Genomic DNA, 19997 nt, shown 5'->3' with positions numbered 1-19997 from the left:
TGTGTTTTAGGAAGGCTATAGAAAGATGATATAATTCTTGGCCCTTGAAAGATAAGTGTACAGCTTTAAATATTTTTAAGGCAGCATAAAATTAAATATAAGTAGTATGACATAAGCTGAGTACATGACAAAGAAAAAAGATGTTAGACTTAGTGTCCTTAGTGTTACTTGGAAATTATATATTTTGGCTCAGGGTAGGTTCATGTTTGGGAAAAGAATGAAGAAAGTTTACAGGAAAAAGGTAAGTCATTGCTAGTAAGTGAATAGTTTGTGTGATAGTATGAGTGCTTTCCATTTAATAACTTGGAATTTTGCCCTTAATAGAAATCTGAAAAGGGAGAAGAATATATCAACATATGAATGAGGCAGAGTGGGGTTACTATCCAACCTCCTTATCAATTCTGGCAGTATATTGAAAAACTAAATTTCAAAACTGCCATAGTAAATAAGCCAATACTTATTTAATAATATTATGTTCTGTGTCTATATTTGACTTGATTTTGTTTCTATCAATGTATTGTGTCCAAATTATTTTCCTAAATAAGTTATAAAAAGTGGCAGTGTGATCTGTTTTTATTACTCTGCATGACAATATCTTAACATTACATTAGGTGTTCTAAAGATCACAGAAACTTCTTCCTCTGCTGCCTCTACCTCTCCCCATCCTCCTCTATTAACTTATTAAAAAAAATTTGTGATACTTCTTATCTGACCCATTAAGCCATTATTCCTCTTTGTAAAAATGCTTTGGATTAATTAATTATACTTCTGTTACAATGGCACATGATGCAGATGTTTTCTACTTTCAGAAAATATGCTTGAACACTTTGAAGAATTTGATCAGAAGTACAGTACCAGAAATTATTTTTGTTCTTTGGTGAATTTTAACATGGATAAGTTTACAAAAAAAAAAGAAAGGGAAATTTCCTGTCAAAGGGATAAAAGAAGAGTGTAAGTATGGATATTATACCTTTATAAATGGTTTGCTGAATCAAGTAAACACTACATTCACCAGAAAAACACTTAAAGCTCCTTTTATTTAAGACCTAATCAAATTGATATCTTATCTTCTATTTTTCTATTAAATAATATTTTTTCTGATTATGAAATTAATTTATACATAGAGAAAATTGGAAAAAAGAGAAAGAGGGGGAAAAAAACACATTACCTATAAACCAACCATCCAGTGATAGTTCACTAAACAAGTTTTGTCATATTATATTTCAGAATTTTTTCTTGATTTTTCTTAAGATAACATTTTTTATGATTTATTTATACATATTTATGATTTGTTAGGTTTATTATGATTACTTTCCCCATCATTAAAAATTCTTTATATGTATAAAAACTGTAAATATACATTAGTCTATATAACATAATAGTCATCAGTATGTATTTCAACTACCTTTCCAAAAAGATGTGTTAAAAATTAAATTCTACCCCACCAGCAGTATATAATTAATTGTAAATTAATCAATCATCAATTAATTATATAAATTATAAATAAATAAGTAAATGCATATTTGCTGTTCTTGGCCCCGGGTGTCCTAAATTACTTCTAGATTTAGGTATGCATTAATATTAGTATTCACGGTCAGAGTTAGAGTTGGGTTTATGAGAGACTTAAGATTAGGGTCAAGTTTATAATTAGGGTTATATATGGTTTGGTCTTAGAAATTGCTTTTAGATTATTATTAGATTTAGGTTTTATGGCCCAGTATGGTTTCTAACAAGTGCATGAGTGTGAGTTCACCCTAAGTTTTGGGATATGATAAGGTTAACATTAGCAGGAAGAGATAGACTATAAACAAATTGTTGTTAAAATGAGTAAGGTTCTTTGAGGTCTTCCCCATCCATTCTACTTTTTCTTCAGCAGCTGATGATGGTGCCATTCTTTCTACAAACTTGATTAGATACTCTCACTAAAGTTGGAAATTAACAATACCTTCTCCAGAGAGATTAAATTAAAATAAGCTCTTGTATTACATTTACCTCTTTTGGTTTTTGAATTATCTGAAAATTTTAAATATAGAGGTGGCCACCTGCTGGGCATGCCCTTAGGGATACTGTGAGTGCCACTCCTCTCTTGAAAAGCAAAGGAAAGGAAAGAGTAAGAAAAAATATGAAAGAGAAGAGAAATCTTTTCTCCCTGACACCAAAAATTATTTCAATAAGGGGAACTCACATTCTATACTACATAAAGCTTAACTGCAAATACCCTAATATAAAAAAAAAAAACAAAACTCATTGAGCTATATTATTCAAATTAAGTGGCAAATGACTGATTTGATAGCCAATGATGTAATAAGAACAGGTTTGATTGTGACACGAGTGTTTAATAGGTGAAAGGTACAAGGGTTGGGTGAGAAAGAAAAAGTACCTGAATAAAATAAAAGGACAATAGAAATAAAGTTTAGGACATTGGAGCAGGTGTTTTACAGTTTTGCTGAGGAAGCCCAGCTGTGGGCCCTGAAAAGATGAGACATAGAACTGGTAAATTTCACCAAGAATTTTGAAAACACTGATCTAGAATGGAAGGCCTGGTCACTGGCGAGGTCTAAAATGGTAACTGAAAAGCAGGAGAGGATGTTGAAACACAAAGACAATAGTCTTCATAGTTAGGAAATAAAGGCTCAGGTGCCCAACATGAATAGAAATAAAAGAAGGCATTTGTAGCAAGTTTTGTTTATTTGTATAGTAGTTTTCTTTTAAGGGAAATCTTAATGTGTGATTTAAAAGAGAAATCAAATTTAAATAAATTGAACAATAAAATGTGCGTTATTGGTCTTATTAAGTTCTACTGTAAGGAGACAAAAGTAAACTAAAATCTGTTTAATTTTATAAAACAATTATTGCCACCAAATGTGTCACCTTTAAAGATTCATTTACCAAATCAAAGCACAGCATATAAGCACATAAATTAACATCTTTATTTACATGGCTTATAAATATGTTTTTTTGTTACCAAAGCATTTTTCCTTTTTTGGTCTAAATAAGGCAAAATATTTATTTTGATAATCAGCTTTTCCACAAAAGACATGAAATTGATCCTGGTAAATTATTCACACGTGTGACCTTATTTATATGATTACATTCTGAAGACAATGTTTTGCTCTTCAGGCTTAAGTACTATTTATTTCTTTAGAGAACTTAAGTTCTCTAAGAACTTACAAAAGATAAAATGTATACTTACCAGACTCCTCCTATTTTACTATATAATATTATGAATTATTTTTTTGCTTCTTAGATTGAAGGTTTTTGTAGGAACATACTTCTCCAACAACCTGCTTAAAGGGCATTCTCTGTTGGAAATATGGTATGACATATTCTTGAATGACAGGAAGTAACTTCTTGCAAAATCAATATGGTATAAATATTAATTAGGAATAATCACTTAAGCCTACAGGAAGTGTCTGTAACTTGATGCTCTGGTGAAGAGGGTAAGTGGGACATTAGGATTTGGGCACTTATTGTAATTATATTTTGGAAAATACTAATAAATACCCTGCCAGGAGATATTTTAAAAATAACCAAACACAATAAATATAGTCTAGTTAAATAATGAAATAAAATAGAGTTTGAATATTCATCAAACATAAATTGTTAATCATCCAGATTAAGATGCTCTAGGGAAAACTGACAAGCTCCATTTCTGGGGAAAATTATGATATACGTGCAGATTCATAATTTCCCTTTACAAAACTACTTGAAATGAAGAGAAAGAAAAAAAAAAAGAAAAAGAAAACACAGCAGCAACACCGAAACCAGGCAATGGTTCTAGCTTCATACTATAAAATATAAGAAATATTAGGTAGCTATATTACAGCTTGGATTCTTTACTTAACGAAAAAGATGTATTAAGCACCTACCATGAGAAAGACTAAGGAATGAAGGAAATAAACATAGATCTTATGCAAACTGTTGTGCAAAACATGAATTTAAAAAATCTAGGAATCAGAGTAAAATTGTATATAGCAGCTGTTGATAAAAAGCCCCCCAAAGAGCAGAGCAAAAGAAAAGATATGGAAAATATTAGATAGAAGCTGATAGATATAATGGAAAGGCAAATATATGGATAACTGATATGACTAGAGAAGAAAACCGAAATGGTGAAACAGCAAAACATATATAGACATATAATACAGGATAACTTTCCTAAATGAATAAAGATTGAAATGGCTCATCATAATCCGGAATAATAATAAGATATGATACTAAAACTGATGAATTTAACAAATTTCAAATCCAAAGAAAGAACTTAAGAAAACTAAATGGAAGAAGCTAGATGCATAGAAAAAAAAAATAAGATATTTTCAGACTTCTGTTAATCAACATTAGATAACAAAATACAATGGAGTTTGGCTTTTGCTTCTAGTGCAACTAAGGTTCCCAGTTTTAAAACTTTTAGCTTAAGTGCAGGCACTGCACAGGAAGGCTAAAACTCTGGTAGAAAATCCAGTCTTTCTAGTCTTAAGTATAAGAGGATAGCCACTGGAAAGTGAAAGAGGAATCTTAGAAAAGAGAGAGGTAGAAAGGGGCTGTATCAAATTCTGTGCATAAACTCTGCTCAAATCTCTGGCTGAACATGAACCATGCATGTGTAGGACATTCACAAAGCAGCCCAGCTGAGATTTGAGCTGCCACCCAAGAGATGGTGGATGCAATTCCGAATTGAATGAAGTTAATAGCCTTCTGAAACAATCATAACAAAATCTCTCTCATAATTTCAACCCAAGAACTCTCTCTGAAGGAATATTACCAAACCCGAAGTCTCCACAGCAAAACATTCACGATGTCCAGGATATAATCCAAAATTACTCAACACATAATGATCAGGAAAATTTTAATAAGTCTAGAAAGAAAAGACTAATGCCAAAATGATTCAGATGTTGGAATTAGACAGGGACTTAAAAGAAGCCATTAAGTAAAGGATAATATGCTCACAATGAATACAAAGGTAATAATTTTCAGATAGAAATAGAAATATATATAATAAAAATTCTAGAGATAAAAATATAGCATCTAAAATTAAAAATTTGCAAGAATGGAGCTAGAAGAGAAAAGAATCAGTGAATTTGAAGATGGATTAATAGAAGTGATCCAATATGAATTAAAAAAAAACAAAAATTAAAAAAAAAAAGAACAATCCCTTGGGAACCTGTAAGGAAACTATTAAAATACATAGCATAGATGAATTTGGAGACCCAAGGGGAGAGAAGAAAAATAATCAGACAGAAAATATATTTGAAAATAGTTTTATAAGTGTAGTGAAAAGGCAAATTTAAAGATTCAAGAAGCTTACAGAATACCAAGCTAACAAATTTTTAAACTTAGATAAAATAGACAATTCTTTGTAAAATACAACTTACCAGAACTGACACAGGACGAAACAGAAAGTTTGAATACTCCTATAAGTATTGAAGAAATTGAATTTTGAATTTGTTATCAAAAACCTTTCCACAGACAAAACTCCAGTAATCAGGACAATAAGATACGGTAAAAAAGACTGACAAATACATAAGTAGAACAGAATAAAGATTTAGAAATAGATCCACCTCTTTACGGTCATTTGAGTTTTCACAAAGGTGCCAAGGCAATCCAATGAAAGAAGGTTTTTTCCAACAAATGGTGCTGAAATAACTCAATATCCATATGGGGAAAAAAGTGAATTGTGACTTCTACCTCACACCATATACAGAAGTATATGCCACTTGAATCATTATCTTAAATGTAAAATCTAAAACCGTAAAGCTTTTAGAGTGGGGTCTATGGTATGCATGGTAGTAATATCTATCTCTTATTGCAAAAGCAAATTCAATGCCTGTCCTCATCAAGATGGCCTACTGGCATTATCATAATATGAAAAAAAATTATATTTAGAATTTTTTTCCAGTAACTTCAATTTTACCTATTCTTAAATTGCAACTTCTTAAAAAGGCAGCTCTTTTTGTGTGTCACTCAGAAAATTCTATGTATGTGAAAGCTTCACGCTTTCGATGTATGAGAGCTTGGGGGAAAGAAGTCTATTCCCTTGTACAACAACCTAAAACCATTAAAAAAAGAAAAAACAGGAAGCTCTAGAGCCCAAACTCAAAGTCCTTTTATTTTAAAAACTCCATTAAGCAAGAATTGCTGTCAGAAATAGAAGCAGGTAGGGCATGCCTATAGATATTAATTAAATTCTCTGAAAATAAAAATTCAGAAATGTGGTTCCAAACATGACACAGAACACAGCGTAAAGAATCCCTGCAGCTGTGACTCGCGTGTTTCGTCCTTTGGGTAATATCAAGCAGTGGTTCTGCACTCTGCCAAGCAGCCGGGGAGGTACAGGTACTGATGGAGAGTCGTGGTTCAAAGTCATGTCGCCAGTTACTCTGGGAGGTGCAAATGAAAAGACAGATCTAGGTCTTGATTGTGACCCTCTGGTAATTTACCATCCAAAGTTCAAAAGCTGGTATTTTCAATTAAAAATAGAATGCTAACATGTATGGAAAAACAAAAAACAACTAATGCCCCAAAACGTTTAATTGTGACTTAGGCCAAAAAATATTAGCTTGATCGGAGTATCATTTCTCCAAAGTATAATACCTCAAAAGTAGCACAGAATACAATTGTATCTAGAGTCACAGCCTAGAGAGGAATGAATGCAATGCAGATGTAAGCCCCACTGTTGTTCCTAAAAAGAAAAGCAAACCAAGTTACTGGGCAGGATCCATCCTTTTTGCAGCCAATCAAAACTCACCAGTCTTTAGGATATTGGTACATTTGCATGACACAGACTATCTGTAGGCCCTGCAGTTTAAGCAGGCTGCTTGCATGTGCAAATCTCTCCCTGAGCCCTTGCTTACGTCCCTTTAGATTCCATTCCAGTTTTGTTTGCCTGTTGTAGACTTGGGAGACCAGACTTAGCAGACCTGTGTTCTGATAAGTCACTAAGTCAAAACAGCTACAATTCAGGTGACAAAGACAATCCTCTTTTTGTTTTCCCACTAGCAGCTATGATTTTTCCAATGGATACTGTCACAAGGGGTTCACACATGAGAGAAAAGTGAAAACAATTGTTTGAGTGAAAGCATGTTAATTATAATACATTATGAAACTGAAAAGCAAAACCTCTTCCTGGTAAATGTTTTACAGGGTAGAAGAGAAACCTCTAGCTACAAAACGAAAAACAAGCACATTTTTGGGGTGCACATGGGGGCCACCAGAGGCCAGCAAACTTAACTGAGCTACCTGGAACATGGTTTCTGACATACATAGCTTAAGGCACTCACAAGACTTAGTGACTTAAACATCTACCTAAGCAATGGAATAGACACCAGACATGGTCCTCAGCTGTACAAGAGTGTCTAAGATAATCAAGCAACCTGACTGTTTTCCTGAGAAGGAAGAAAGCGTGGACATGGAAGAAATGGAAAGGGATGGCTGTAAGATGAATTCAGTAATCTGAAAGAGAACGCTGTTGAATAGGGAAGGAGATTTAGGTGTTTTAAATGGACAGTCTGCAGGAAAATCCACTCAAGGCTCCAAGTTCATACTCTGTGTTACTCAAAATGATTTAACTCACATTAAGTTTTACTCTATAAGTTCACTTGTTGTGAAATGAACACTTTGCCGCTACCTGCCTGCAGTGGTTTCCACTTTAGACCACCAGGTTATTGCCAATAACCATTTGCTCAATAGCAGCTGTAAACGCCTTACACAGAGAGGAAGCGACTTTTGAGGCTTCATAACACTCATTCTAGAAGTCTTCACTGAAAAGGGCTGAATTACAAGGTTGCTGGAATTAATCCTTTTATAAGAGAACAGAAAACAATTTCCTTAACATGATGGTAAGCCCATTGTGAAACATGGAAGCATGAACATGCAAATATGCATGCATGTAGGTATCGGATGTGAAAAGAGATAGGACAAAGAGGAGCTGCACCCAGCTGATTTTATCACTGTGGCCTAAAGAAAATCATTCTACAAACATTTATTTAAATGTTTTCACCTTTAAGGAACAGTGTTAGGAGCTGTATGTGAATAAACAAACACGACCCTGCCCTCTTAAAGTTTATAGAATGACTTAAAGGGCAGGCTAACTTCACTAGCTCCACCTCTTGCAGAGTCTAATCTACGTCAATGAACAGATGACGGATGAAGAGGATGGATTATCTACAACCTAATTGTGTTTATGTTTTGTTTGGTAGGAATGCTTTCACCATAATAACACATGGCTTAATCAAACAAGGGTTTATTTTTCCTTGTATTACAAGAAATATGGAGGTAAATAGTAGTTAACATTGGTTCATCTCATTGATTCAAGATCTTAACATCTTTCCACTCTTCCACTTTACCATTTCTACCTGTTGAATTTTCACCCTCAGGCTCTTCACTTCAGGGCTGCAATATGGCTATTACAACTCCAAGCAACACAACACCTTAAAAGGAGTTTGGCCACAGCTGAGAAAGAACGTTCCTCTGTCTCCATGCTTTTATTAGGAAGCAAAACATTCCAGAAGTTCCGACTGACAAATACTCCCTTTTATCTCATTGGCTAGTATTGGATCACGTGCCCATCCCCAGCATGGATGCCAAATCCACCTTTCTTGAAATTCAGAGTCCTCCACCTTGTTACCTAAAAAGTAATCTGAGTTTATTTGGCAAAGAAGGCGGAAATACTTGGATAAGCAACCACAGTTTTTGCTCATGTTTTAGTACCTATTTGCAGACTCTTCAACGGTATGGGTTTTTCTCACATGAATATGTTTCTATTCATTTACTAATGGGAAAATATGCACTTTGAATGATTTTCTCAGTATAGAAGGTAGATTTGTACCCTACTACATGGGCCTTGATTCAGCCATTGCACTCATTTTAGGTCTGGAACATGCCAGGGTAGAGTTCCTGGTTATATTACAGTATAAAATTGGTCTACCAAAAATTAAACCTATGCCTTCTGCCTCATTAACCCTTTATAATAACCGACTGTGGTAACTGCTCCTAAGCAAGATTGTAATGTATAATGTTCTATTCATTTTCTTTCAATATAATTAATGTACACATTCACATGCTCACATAAATTAGGTAAATGATTCAAAATTCCTAAATGTGAAATCAAAGATGTTGGAAGAAGAAGGTGTTATTGGCCCTCTCTATAATGTCTGTCTCACAAACTTAGAGATATATCCTTGAACCCCACATAATGATCTACCATGGATGTAGCATATATTAATTTATTTAAATTCACATACAGTTCAGTGATCTTTCAGTCCAGAAAAACTTTCAGAATGATAAAGTGTCCTGAGATCTACTACTCATTGTGTTGCCTCTGTAGAGTATCAGATAATTCAAGGACTCAAAAAACTATTTTTTTTCTAAAATGAGAAAAAAGAGTATTCTATTTATTTCAAAAAACAGCACATTACTACATCACCATTTATTAGCACTGGGAGTGTCAATGGCTGCTGATATATACCACAGTAAAGCACATTACTTAAAACAAAACAAAACAACACAAAACAGTTATGTACGTTAGTCTCATCACTGGCCAAGGAATCTCTTTTCCAGTTTTATTTAGACAGTATATCTTTCTCACTGTAGTTTAGAGTAGCTCCACGTTGCAGACAAAATGATGTCAAAATATGAAACTGACAAATATAAAATATGTCCTAAACTCAATCCCTATCCTGAAACCTTATGTTCACAGTAACAATTAATAAATCTAAAAAATAGATTTAACCAACAAATGCCTCCTCTGTGGTAAATTTTGAGTTCTATAGTTATATCACTCTGCTGTATAATACACTTCAGTAATGTCAATGCTCCACCGTCCGTCAGGTGTGGACCTGGTAAATGAATAAGTTAATTGGACCATTAAAACTACATGTTATTTTAATATTAAACTCAGCCCCAATCTGCTTCTGCCATGTTTAGACATGAATAAAGCAATCCTGATGACCTAGAATGATGTGCATCAGATATATTCCTCCTTTATTTAATAAAAAGATATTTCCAGTATTTCCATACTTCATAAAGCAAGATCTATGGACATTCCCAGCTTCATATCAACTTTCCAAATTTATAGATTTAAAACCTTACACAGAGCTAGACAAGATTTCAGATTTGATCTAGTTTTATGACACTTTCACTGAAGACAGTGAGGACAACTGTTTATGACTTGCTGACAATTTGGGAGCAAAACTGACACTAAGATCCAATTCTTATACCTAGATTATAGCGAGCTTGTTTGTTTTTACAACAATACAAAGTTCGATTCATAAAGGGTTAATTAGATCATATGTGCATTGGAAACATACTTAAAAGTTAACCAAATCTTTATACTGAAAATTACTAAACATGTGATAAAGAAAACAAATAATGGAAGTGTGACATGATCTGGATTTGAAGTCCCGATATTAAATTAATTAATTGATCTTTGGAATCAATGCATACTAATCAATATCCTATCAAGAATTTTTTTGTAGAAATTAAAAGTCTGATTCTAAAATGTGTATGGAAAAGCAGAGGTTAAGAACAGTGAAGGCAAATTTGAGAAAGGATAAAACTGGACAATTTATCTACTGAAGAACCAAAGCTTTTATAAAATATAGTAGTTAAGACAGCGTGTTATTGGCATAGACAACTGACCAATAGAAGAGAATAGAGTCTATAATTTAAATATATAAATATAGTATGTATATATATGTATACATATGTGTATATATGTATACATATGTGTATGTATATGTATGTATAATACCTGGTATTAATGTATTCATCTGATTTATGACAAGGCACCACAGTGCACTGGAGGAAGGATAGTCTTCTCAATAAATGGTACTAGTCAACTGTAATCCATTAGAAAAAAGTAAATCTTGACTCCTCATCTTACATGAAAATTAACTCCAGAGGGATACAGATCTGAATATGAACTGTAACATTATAAAGCTTTTAGTGAAAAACACAAAAACCCAGCACAATTATTTTGTACTGGAGTAGGCAGGTATTTTGTAAACAAGATACAATGAACAGCAGCTATAAAATTAAAAATGATAAATTAGACTATATTAAAATTAACATATATTTATTAATAGCATTGAGAGAGTAAAAAGTCAATCCACAAAAAGAAAAAGATATTCGTAATACATATATCTGACAAAATATTCATATTCAAAATTTCTAAATAACCCTTACAAATCAATAAGAAAAGGTCAGAAAAACTAGCATAAAATATAAGGAAAGGTTTTTACAGACATTCCACATAAGAAAATATCCAAATGACCTTATCGTATGCTTTACTGCACACATGAAGGGTTCAACTTCGTTAGTCATTAGGAAATATAAGGTAAAAACACGATGTGGTGCTATTACATACCAACCAGATTGGCTAGGAAAAATACAGAAAATACCCAGTGTTAGGCTGTGGAGATACTAGACCCTCTAAGACTGCTGGTGTAAGTGGAAATTGGTAAAACCACTTTATAAGACTCTTTGACAGTATCTATTTAAAGCTGAATGTGTGCGTATACTATTATCCAGCAACTCCATTCCACTCTAATCCTAACAGAAATGTTACACTTGAATGTTCATAGTAGCACTATCTGTAATAACCAAAAAAGAAAAAAGAAAAATGCCCATTAACAGTAGAGTGAATAAAAATTCACACAATGGAATAATATATGATAATGAGAATGAATGATACATAGCTAAGCATAAAACTATGGATAAATATCACAAATATGTTATTGAGCAAAAGAAGCCAGAAACAATACCTTACAATTCTGTTTATGCAAAGCTTCTAAACAGACAAAATCAGTCTATTCTGTTAGAAATCAGAGTAATGTTTACTCATATCAGGTTAATAATGGCAAAAGTGCAAGATTTAAGAAAGTTCAAGGAAAACAAATGCGTTCAGAATAAACCTAACTGTGATCTTCTCAACTACAGCTTTTTGAGAAAAGAAAGCTTTAGAATCTACATCAGATAACTGAAATCCATATGATAATTAGCTAATGTCACATAGGTCTCAATATTACTATTTATAAGCTCTAATTGTGTGATTTCAGGTCAGCAGCTGGGACTCCATGAGTTGCTAAGATTCATTTTGAACAGGAGACAAGCTATTTAATATGTGTTTCTTCAATAGGGGAAAAAAGTATGTGAGCTAAATGCTGTGTTTTATTTGCATATGTTTTTAAAATAAAGAAATTTCTAATGTGGAAAACTGAATAGATAGAAGTTTAGGCTTCCATTGTCTAAATAAGTTTTATTTGGCCTATCAACGCCTAGGTTGGTGTATCCTCTATCAAATTTACTTTGCAGAAATTTCATTAAAGTGTGCCTAGCTAAGCCACATTTCATCACACTCAAATTATGGCTGCATCAGGGAATGGCGAAAGAAAAATTAACCCAACATATTGATTCCTCATGAAAAAAAATAAATTTGCAATTTTTAAAAATCACACAAGTTATGTCTATGAGAGTTACTAGACACAGCATTGACTTGCCATTCCAATCAATCACTTTAATTGAACCTTCCCAAATGGCTCGTTATAATTTCGAGTAACTTATATGTGGAGTCCATGTACATGGAGATCAGTACCATATTTGGGTAGTTTTTCCATGTATATATGTGAGTATGCGTGTTTGTGTGTGTGTGTCCAGTAAAGGACTGCAAAATCCATTCCAAATATACAAGAAATACGTTAACATTTTCCTCAGAAATCTTCATTTTAAGATTTACTGTGTTGGAATTAAAATCCTCCTCAACAGAATAATAACTCCTTTTCAATGCAAAAAGTCATTGTTGAAGAAAAATTATAGGCTCTATGCATTTCCTGGTAACACTTTGCACTAAAAAATTATTACTAATTAAGATTACCATATACATACACAAAAGATAGTACGAAGAATGTTTTATAATTTACTCCATACAAAGGGAAAAAAAAGACCTTTTAAACATTCAGCAGAATGTGAAAAATCTGTAGGGTAGAAATTCAAGAAACACCCCTTTTTTCATATGATTAAACTATGTGGCACATTAGGAAAGCCCATTAAAGTTTCAAATTACAGTTTTGGAACCAACGGCCAGTGGCATCCATCTTCCTCAAAAGTAACATCTGTGAAGTTGGCAGCATGGGACCAAATTCTTGGACACTATGGGGTAGACCATCATAAGCTTTATGTTTTTTCCCCCCTAGAAAAGCCTTCTTGAACTTTTTTCAACCTACCCTTATTCATCTAATTTTTGAAAACTTCCCATGGTTTCATATTATCTTGGAATTTAAAGGCAGAGCAACTGCATCTTAGTTATATTTGTTTTTTCAGAGGTACTTTGGGCAAATACGAAAGCAGATACCTCCTCCTCATCGATTACATATTAAAGAGGTACTTTTCAGTCAATGTCAATTAAACCCCCAGAAAAAACTATATGCAAGCTATCCACTTGAACATAGAATCTAGTGACTTGGAGGAGACCAGAGATAAATCCAGTCTCTTTTCATGTGACAGGAATTCAAACATTTGATAACATCTGTGATGATTAATTTTATGTGTCAACTTGACTGGACTAAGGGATGTCCAGATACCTAGTAAAACATTATTTCTGGTGTGCTTGTTAGGATGTTACCGGAAAAGATTAGAGATTAGCATTTGAATCAGTAGACTGAATAAAGAAGTTCCCTCTTCACCAGGGTGGGCAGGCATCATCCCATCTATCGAAGCCCCTAATGGAACAAAAAGGCAGAGGGCGGGCTAATTTTTGCTCTTTCTCTCTTTAGTTGGGACATTCATCTTCTCCTGCTCTTGTATAGCGGAGCTCCAGGTTCTTGGGCCTTTGTACATTGGGACTTACACCAGCACCTCTGCTCATGCCCCCATCCCTACTGCCACCCCTGCCCCCTAGTTCTCAGGCCTTACTCAACTGGATTATACCACTGACTTTCCTGGTTCTCCAGTTTGCAGACAGCAGATTGTGGAACTTCTCAGTCTCCATAACCTTGTGAGCCAATTCCTAGAATAAATCTCCTCTTATGTATATCTATATACATCCTATTGGTTCTGTTTCTCTGGAGAACCCTGAATAATACAACACCCAAGCCCTAATTTCTATTTCAATTTATCGTCTTGGTCTTCCCTTTTCCAAGCTGCACATTCTCAGCTTCTTTAAGCCACTACTGATCAGATGGTTGTTGCAATCATCCTGATAGTACCAGCACCAAATGTAAAGACAGAAAACTAAAGCTTTAGGCTCCCTGCCATCAACATCAGAGATTCAGTGGAATAAAAACAGAGATGGTGTCCCAGTATAATTAACTGATCTAGTTAGTTACATCCAACAGACAATCCTCCCCTGGAACTTGAGGGTAATCTCCATGGCATTCCTTCCTACGTAAACATGGAATCCCAGAGTTTAATGAGACACCTAGTGTAAAAACATATGGCTTAGATACAGACTTTAAATGTGCTGTTCAGTAACAACACATTACATTTGTATAGTGCCTTTGGTTTTCAAAGTGCATTCTAATCCTGACCCTCACAAGACAGTGAGGTCAGCAGAATAGGAGTTACTGTTATTAATAATATATAGACAAGAAAGCTAGGGTTCATAGAGGTAAAGGAACTACAAGTCCTCACAGCTGGTGAGGAATGGAAACAAATCCTCCACCCAGGATTTCTTCTCATGCTCAATCCAGACCACACTTTGCTGCCTCTTCATGTCATGGAGGTAGCAGATGTGCAGATGGCTATGGAACTTGCTTTCAAGGACACCCAGAAGGCCCATTGCTGCAAATATCACCTCCGGTACCTTTGTGAGCTTCAAGCTCCAGAATAGGGATTTATTCTTATGGGGTTTAAAAGCTTTCTACCTTTTTAAGGATAACTTGTAAAATTAAAAACACACACACACACACAAAACCTTTAATCTTACACCAGAATATCTTTCAGCAGGAGAATTGTTAATAGGAGACATTGAAGGACATGAAAGACAAATTTCACCATCTTACTTTGTGTCATGGTACTAGCTTGTGATCAGGCTTAGTTCTGTTTTTTGTTTGTTTTTATTCTGTTTTGCACTTGACTGTTAACGACCAGTTTCATCTCTTCACCTCTCATGATCTCCTAGCTTATTTTTTAAGCATCTATTTTAGGTTTGCATTGTGCTAACAATAATAATGAAACTGCATTTATTTTCAATCTATTTTCAAAATCATTTTCCAAAAATCATGAACTTCTTCAATAAGCAAAAAAATCAATGAATCTTATTGACATGGCTAAGAGAAAAGGAGAAGTGAGCGGTATTCTCAGAATTTCAAATGATTCCAGAGCAAGGCCAAAGAATAGAGTTTATAGACATCCTATGGATTTGAGTAAAAAATTTGCTAATTTTTAGGTATTTTTATTTCTTGTCTCTACTAGGTTTGGGAACTTTGTAAGTAAATCTAGCTGTAAATAATTGATGACCAAGTGCTGACTGTTGAAAAGTTTTGATGATGCTTCAATAAGACTTCTGGCTGGTTGCTATACAATCTGTTCAGTTCTTACTCAATGTAAGCCCGTTACCAGACTGCCATTAGATTAGCTTAACAGTCATCACAAAAGGCTCAGTCTTTAAAAATTCAACATGTTATTGAAATATTAAACATTTGTGCTGATTCTTCCTTTTTTTTTTTGCTATGAAATGTTCCATCAGAGCGGAAAGTTTTAAAATAAGGATGTAGAAATTTTAAAATTAGCTGTAAATATTAAATACAGGCACTCAGTTTGTGTTTTGTAAGTGATAAAATTGAAATAATTCTTTGAGTTGTGTTGTTTCTCTGCATAGCAGCATGTTCAATTTTTTTTCCCAGATAAACAAATCTAAATAATTTAAGAACAATACCTGAAAAAATATCCTACCTAAAAATGAATAAATTGGTATCCTGGAATAGTTGAGAAGTTATTTCTTAGATGCTTAAATTTCTACTAAAAATGCCACAGTAGTAGCAGAAAATCTGCTTCACTTACTGTCTGAAAGAATATTAAAGCGCAGTGGAGGCCCTGCAGAGGGAAGTGGAACTCGCTAATATGCAATTTTATTTCCCATAAGTGGCAACATTGCTAGCAATTAGGAAAAATAAACAGCCAACAGAAGAAAACAAAGGCACAGCAGAATGTTTATTATTTTGAGTGGTTCATCAAGGAATCCTTTTATGTCAGGGGAATAAACACTGCCACCCAGGCAGGGACGCTTCATTGCTTCCCAAGTGCCCCAGCGTTATTGAACAAAGTTATTAAAATAATTCTTATCCCTTTATCTTCACTGCTACAGATGAAGTGACAAGGGTGTGGTTCAGAGCATGCCAGGTGAGATGTAGGCAAACCAATGTCATTTGGAGTCAGTGGTTTTATTAGGATTCAGGATTCATCTGTAAAAGAACAGTCTCTTTATGAGGAACACGACAATATTACATGTTTTGAGTAGGAGGCTTTCCTGTGAGGTTGGTTTAGGAACAGAGAAGCTTGAAGCTGTTTACTTTTTAGCTCCCTTTCTATGGAGTTAGGTGTCACAGTCCTGCTTATTAGACCTAGCAGTTCTTTTGTGGTGTTGGTATGGTATTCAAAACTCAGTAAATCATTAGTGAGCCATTAAAAAGTCTCTGGTGCTCATTGTCATGATCCCCAAATTCAGTCAGTATGTAGCCTAGGCATTCGGTGGAGAGCAATGTCCAATAATGCAACACCTCAAACATTTTAATCTGAGCTGTGTGCAATACAGAATAGTTCCTCCTCGTAGAGGTTTAACAAAAGGCATTATTTCTGAATTTCAGAATTCAATGTCATGATTGGCTGTCTTGTCTGTCTGGGAACTATCATTCCCCACTGAGCGAGCTTTAGAGGATCTGAGATATCCAGTGAGACCAAAGCCCTCCCTGCAATTAAGTTCCATCTCACTTCCTCTCTGGCTCCCACTCACTACTTTACATAATGGTGGTAGGTCCTGCCTCAGGTGAGGAAGTAACCAGCACAACTGATACTCAACAGAGCAAGAGTTTTCTTTCTATCTCCCCCTTCTCTTCTTAATTCTCAAAACTTTCTTACCAATGAAACATTTATCATTTCCCTTTCGATAAAATGAGAACAAAAAGAATACTCAGTATCCCAAAGTGCTTTACCCAGAAAACCATCCCCTGGCCCTTTTCCCTAGACATGTGTAAAATGACAAAAAAAAAACCAAAAAACAAAAAACAGCTTGAACTTGTTGCCGCTTTCAGCTCTGAGAACCAAGCCATGAATCGGGCAAAACAGAGATAAAAGAGGGAGCTAAAAGGTAAACCAAAAAAGATTGTGAATTTAGGATTGATGGTGTTAATGTAGGGCAAGAAAAGAGCAATGGATGGATTATAGACGGAAGGTCTAGGACATAGTTGGGGAGAAGAGGGAGGAAATACTCTGACCCCAGCCTGCTAGAATGCCTTACATCAGCTATTTGCTTTTTGAAAAGTTGACAAGTAACACATGCCAAAAACTGGAGATGGAATTATAGCCTTAATTTATGTATGTTTTCAAAGTACATTGTGTATAAAGTAGTACAAGGCACGGAAACCTGCTGGGAGAACTGCAAGGCTGCAAAACCATTAGCATCTACCATTTAAAGCTGTTAAAAGGCAGTGCACCAGTCACAGTTGAGAGAGCTGCCGATACACCGTAGAAGGGCCAAAGCCAGCCAAAACCCCCGGGAACTAAGGAGATTGGAGGGCTACAGAGCAATCAGCCACCGCCTCTGAGGCTCTGTGTGTTTCCACAGACAGTTTGTTCTAGACTTCATTCCCAGATCCAATTACTGCCAAAGCCACTGGTAGCAATTAACACTTAGTAGGCACACAAAAATACCCCTGATTACAATTAGCCTTTACAGATCAGTTAAAATAGTAAATTGCACACATCCGAGTGAAGTTAATGACAATTTTTCATGAGACTGGCAATTGGATTTTGAGGGGAAACCACTGTGAAATCCTGAGCCCTCCTGTTCTTTGCAAGCTGATAGTTCACTGAGAGTATGCCCCCAGAGTCATGGTGGAATGGAATGACAAAAGTTAGACAATGGCAAAGAAAATGAACTACTTCAGACATATATTTCGTATTCATGGATATACTAACGGAATAAGGAATGTGAAATGTCCAATAGGCATTTGTAATTTTAATTAGCTTTCAATTAACAGCTTATGGCAATATTCCCTACCACTGACTTTTGAGAAAAGGTAATGGGGGAGACTTGAAGTGAATGAAAAGAAGGAGGTAAGGGCTAAGTATAAAGCAGTGTTACCCTGTTTGTTTGTTTCCTGACAATGTATTCAGACTGAATAGCAGGATGAAATAGACAAGCTTTAGAACTCTAAGTGTGGAGACCCATCCTTTTAGCTTTTGCCCCTTTTCACTGGGCCTCGCTTAGTTTAGGCTGGTGGGGGCTCTTGGGAAGATTGAATAGATACATTAAGTACTTTTTATTTAGCACTTAAATATTGCCTATTTTCCCCTTCCTTAATTACAACTTTGCAAATTGTTTAAGCTTAACAGTTCCAGTGTTTCACCATTCAAAAAAAAAAAAAAATAGATTGATGGCCATGATATATTCATTACCTTTAGAATAGCGAGAAACATGGCTTTCAGAGCCTAGAGGTGTTCATTAGAATGTGGTCTTCTTGAATATGGCAAAATAATGGGAAAATTTGGGAAAGCATATGGTAAAATTGTTGGGTAAGTGAGGGCAGGACTTCATTAATTATTTAAAAACATGATATTCTTATATATGCCTATAAAGTATTTCATTTAATTACATATTTGAAAACCTACCTTGAGAACTCTGTGATACAGAACAGGCCTCCAGATTTTTCATTTGCATGTGAAGGCCTTCCTAGGTGAAAAAATAATGGACATTTTGGTAATGATAAGTATGTTCTACTTCAGTAGATATATCAATTCTAAATGAAAAAGACAACAAATGTCTCTAAATCCCTGCAGGAGTGCCCCAGGTTAGCAAGAACTCACCATGACGTAGGACAGATTTAAGGAATTTGTTCTAGGATGTAGAAACTGCATGGAGAAGTGATGTTCCAGTACAATACTGGTGTCATTCAATGCCTTTTGCCTAGTCCCTAGGAACTTTCCCCAGGACTTAGGGATGGGGCCCTAAAAACTGGGAGGGGTCTCTTGGAGGAGAGAGAACAAGTTATTTAGAGCAGTATTCATTGCTAGAGAAGAGGAGGCACTCTTTAAGAACTTCAGAGATGTTGGTAACCAGAGAATGGAAGTGGCAGCAAATAATGTAATTTTTGAAAGAGGGGAAATCGGAGATCTAAGTGGTGGCAGGAAAGTTGTCAGGGTGCTATGGTTTTTGTTTGTTTAATATTTTATTTTTCTCCTTTGGCCACGGTCATTGAAGGACATAGCTTCTCTATGCAAGAGCAGAGAGCCATAAGAGACAGAGAGTGACAAGTAGAAAAGAACTGATCTCAGCCAAATGGCAGTGAGAGACAGTGAGATATCAACAAGGAGGGAGGGAATCCAGGAATCAGGATGCTTGTAGCTCCAAAGATGTTCCTGAGTGGATGGTAGAGAATCAACAGCACAGCGAGGGCTGCTCAAGCTTTATTGGCTCTCAAGCCAATTTGACCAGGGGAAATAAATAAGGGTAGCATCTATTTCATATGAAGTGAAATGTTAAAATGTATTTTATCTTTTATCTAAAAGATAAAAGTATTTGATAGTGCTACTTGTTACGGTTTCAGGAATGATATTATTTTACCAACTAATCTTTAACCCATATATCTCTCCAATTTAAATTCCATTTCCACCATAAATCTTGGTTCAGGCCATTAAGAGTGCCTGGAGTGACTCATCTGTATGCTGGCCTTAGTAGTAGCTTCTATATAGTTGGAAAACAAGTTCCCACAGCACAGACTGCTTATTTTGTTGGCCTCCACGCATTTGACAAGAAGGCTGAAGTGGATTTATTTCTTTAGCATTCCCCTGTG

General features: G+C 35.0%; 1 protein-coding gene across 5 annotated transcripts in view; it reads right to left on the bottom strand.

Moving 5' to 3' along the window:
• The window catches only part of GALNT13 (polypeptide N-acetylgalactosaminyltransferase 13), a 919989-nt gene that overhangs the window by 557300 nt on the left and 342692 nt on the right, over positions 1-19997 (bottom strand). For 2 of the 5 annotated variants that reach the window (XM_087435224.1, XM_087435220.1), the window contains exon 3: positions 18817-18877. The exons of the other annotated variants lie outside the window; for them this stretch is intronic. The gene's annotated coding sequence lies outside the window, so the exon portion shown is untranslated. The remainder of the gene's footprint in view (positions 1-18816; positions 18878-19997) is intronic. 5 annotated transcript variants of the gene reach the window in all.

This window comes from Ceratotherium simum, chromosome 9 (genome assembly GCF_057802395.1).
Source record: "Ceratotherium simum simum isolate JZ-2026a chromosome 9, ASM5780239v1, whole genome shotgun sequence".
Lineage (NCBI taxonomy): Eukaryota > Metazoa > Chordata > Mammalia > Perissodactyla > Rhinocerotidae > Ceratotherium > Ceratotherium simum.
This window is presented reverse-complemented; position numbering and strand designations above follow the sequence as displayed.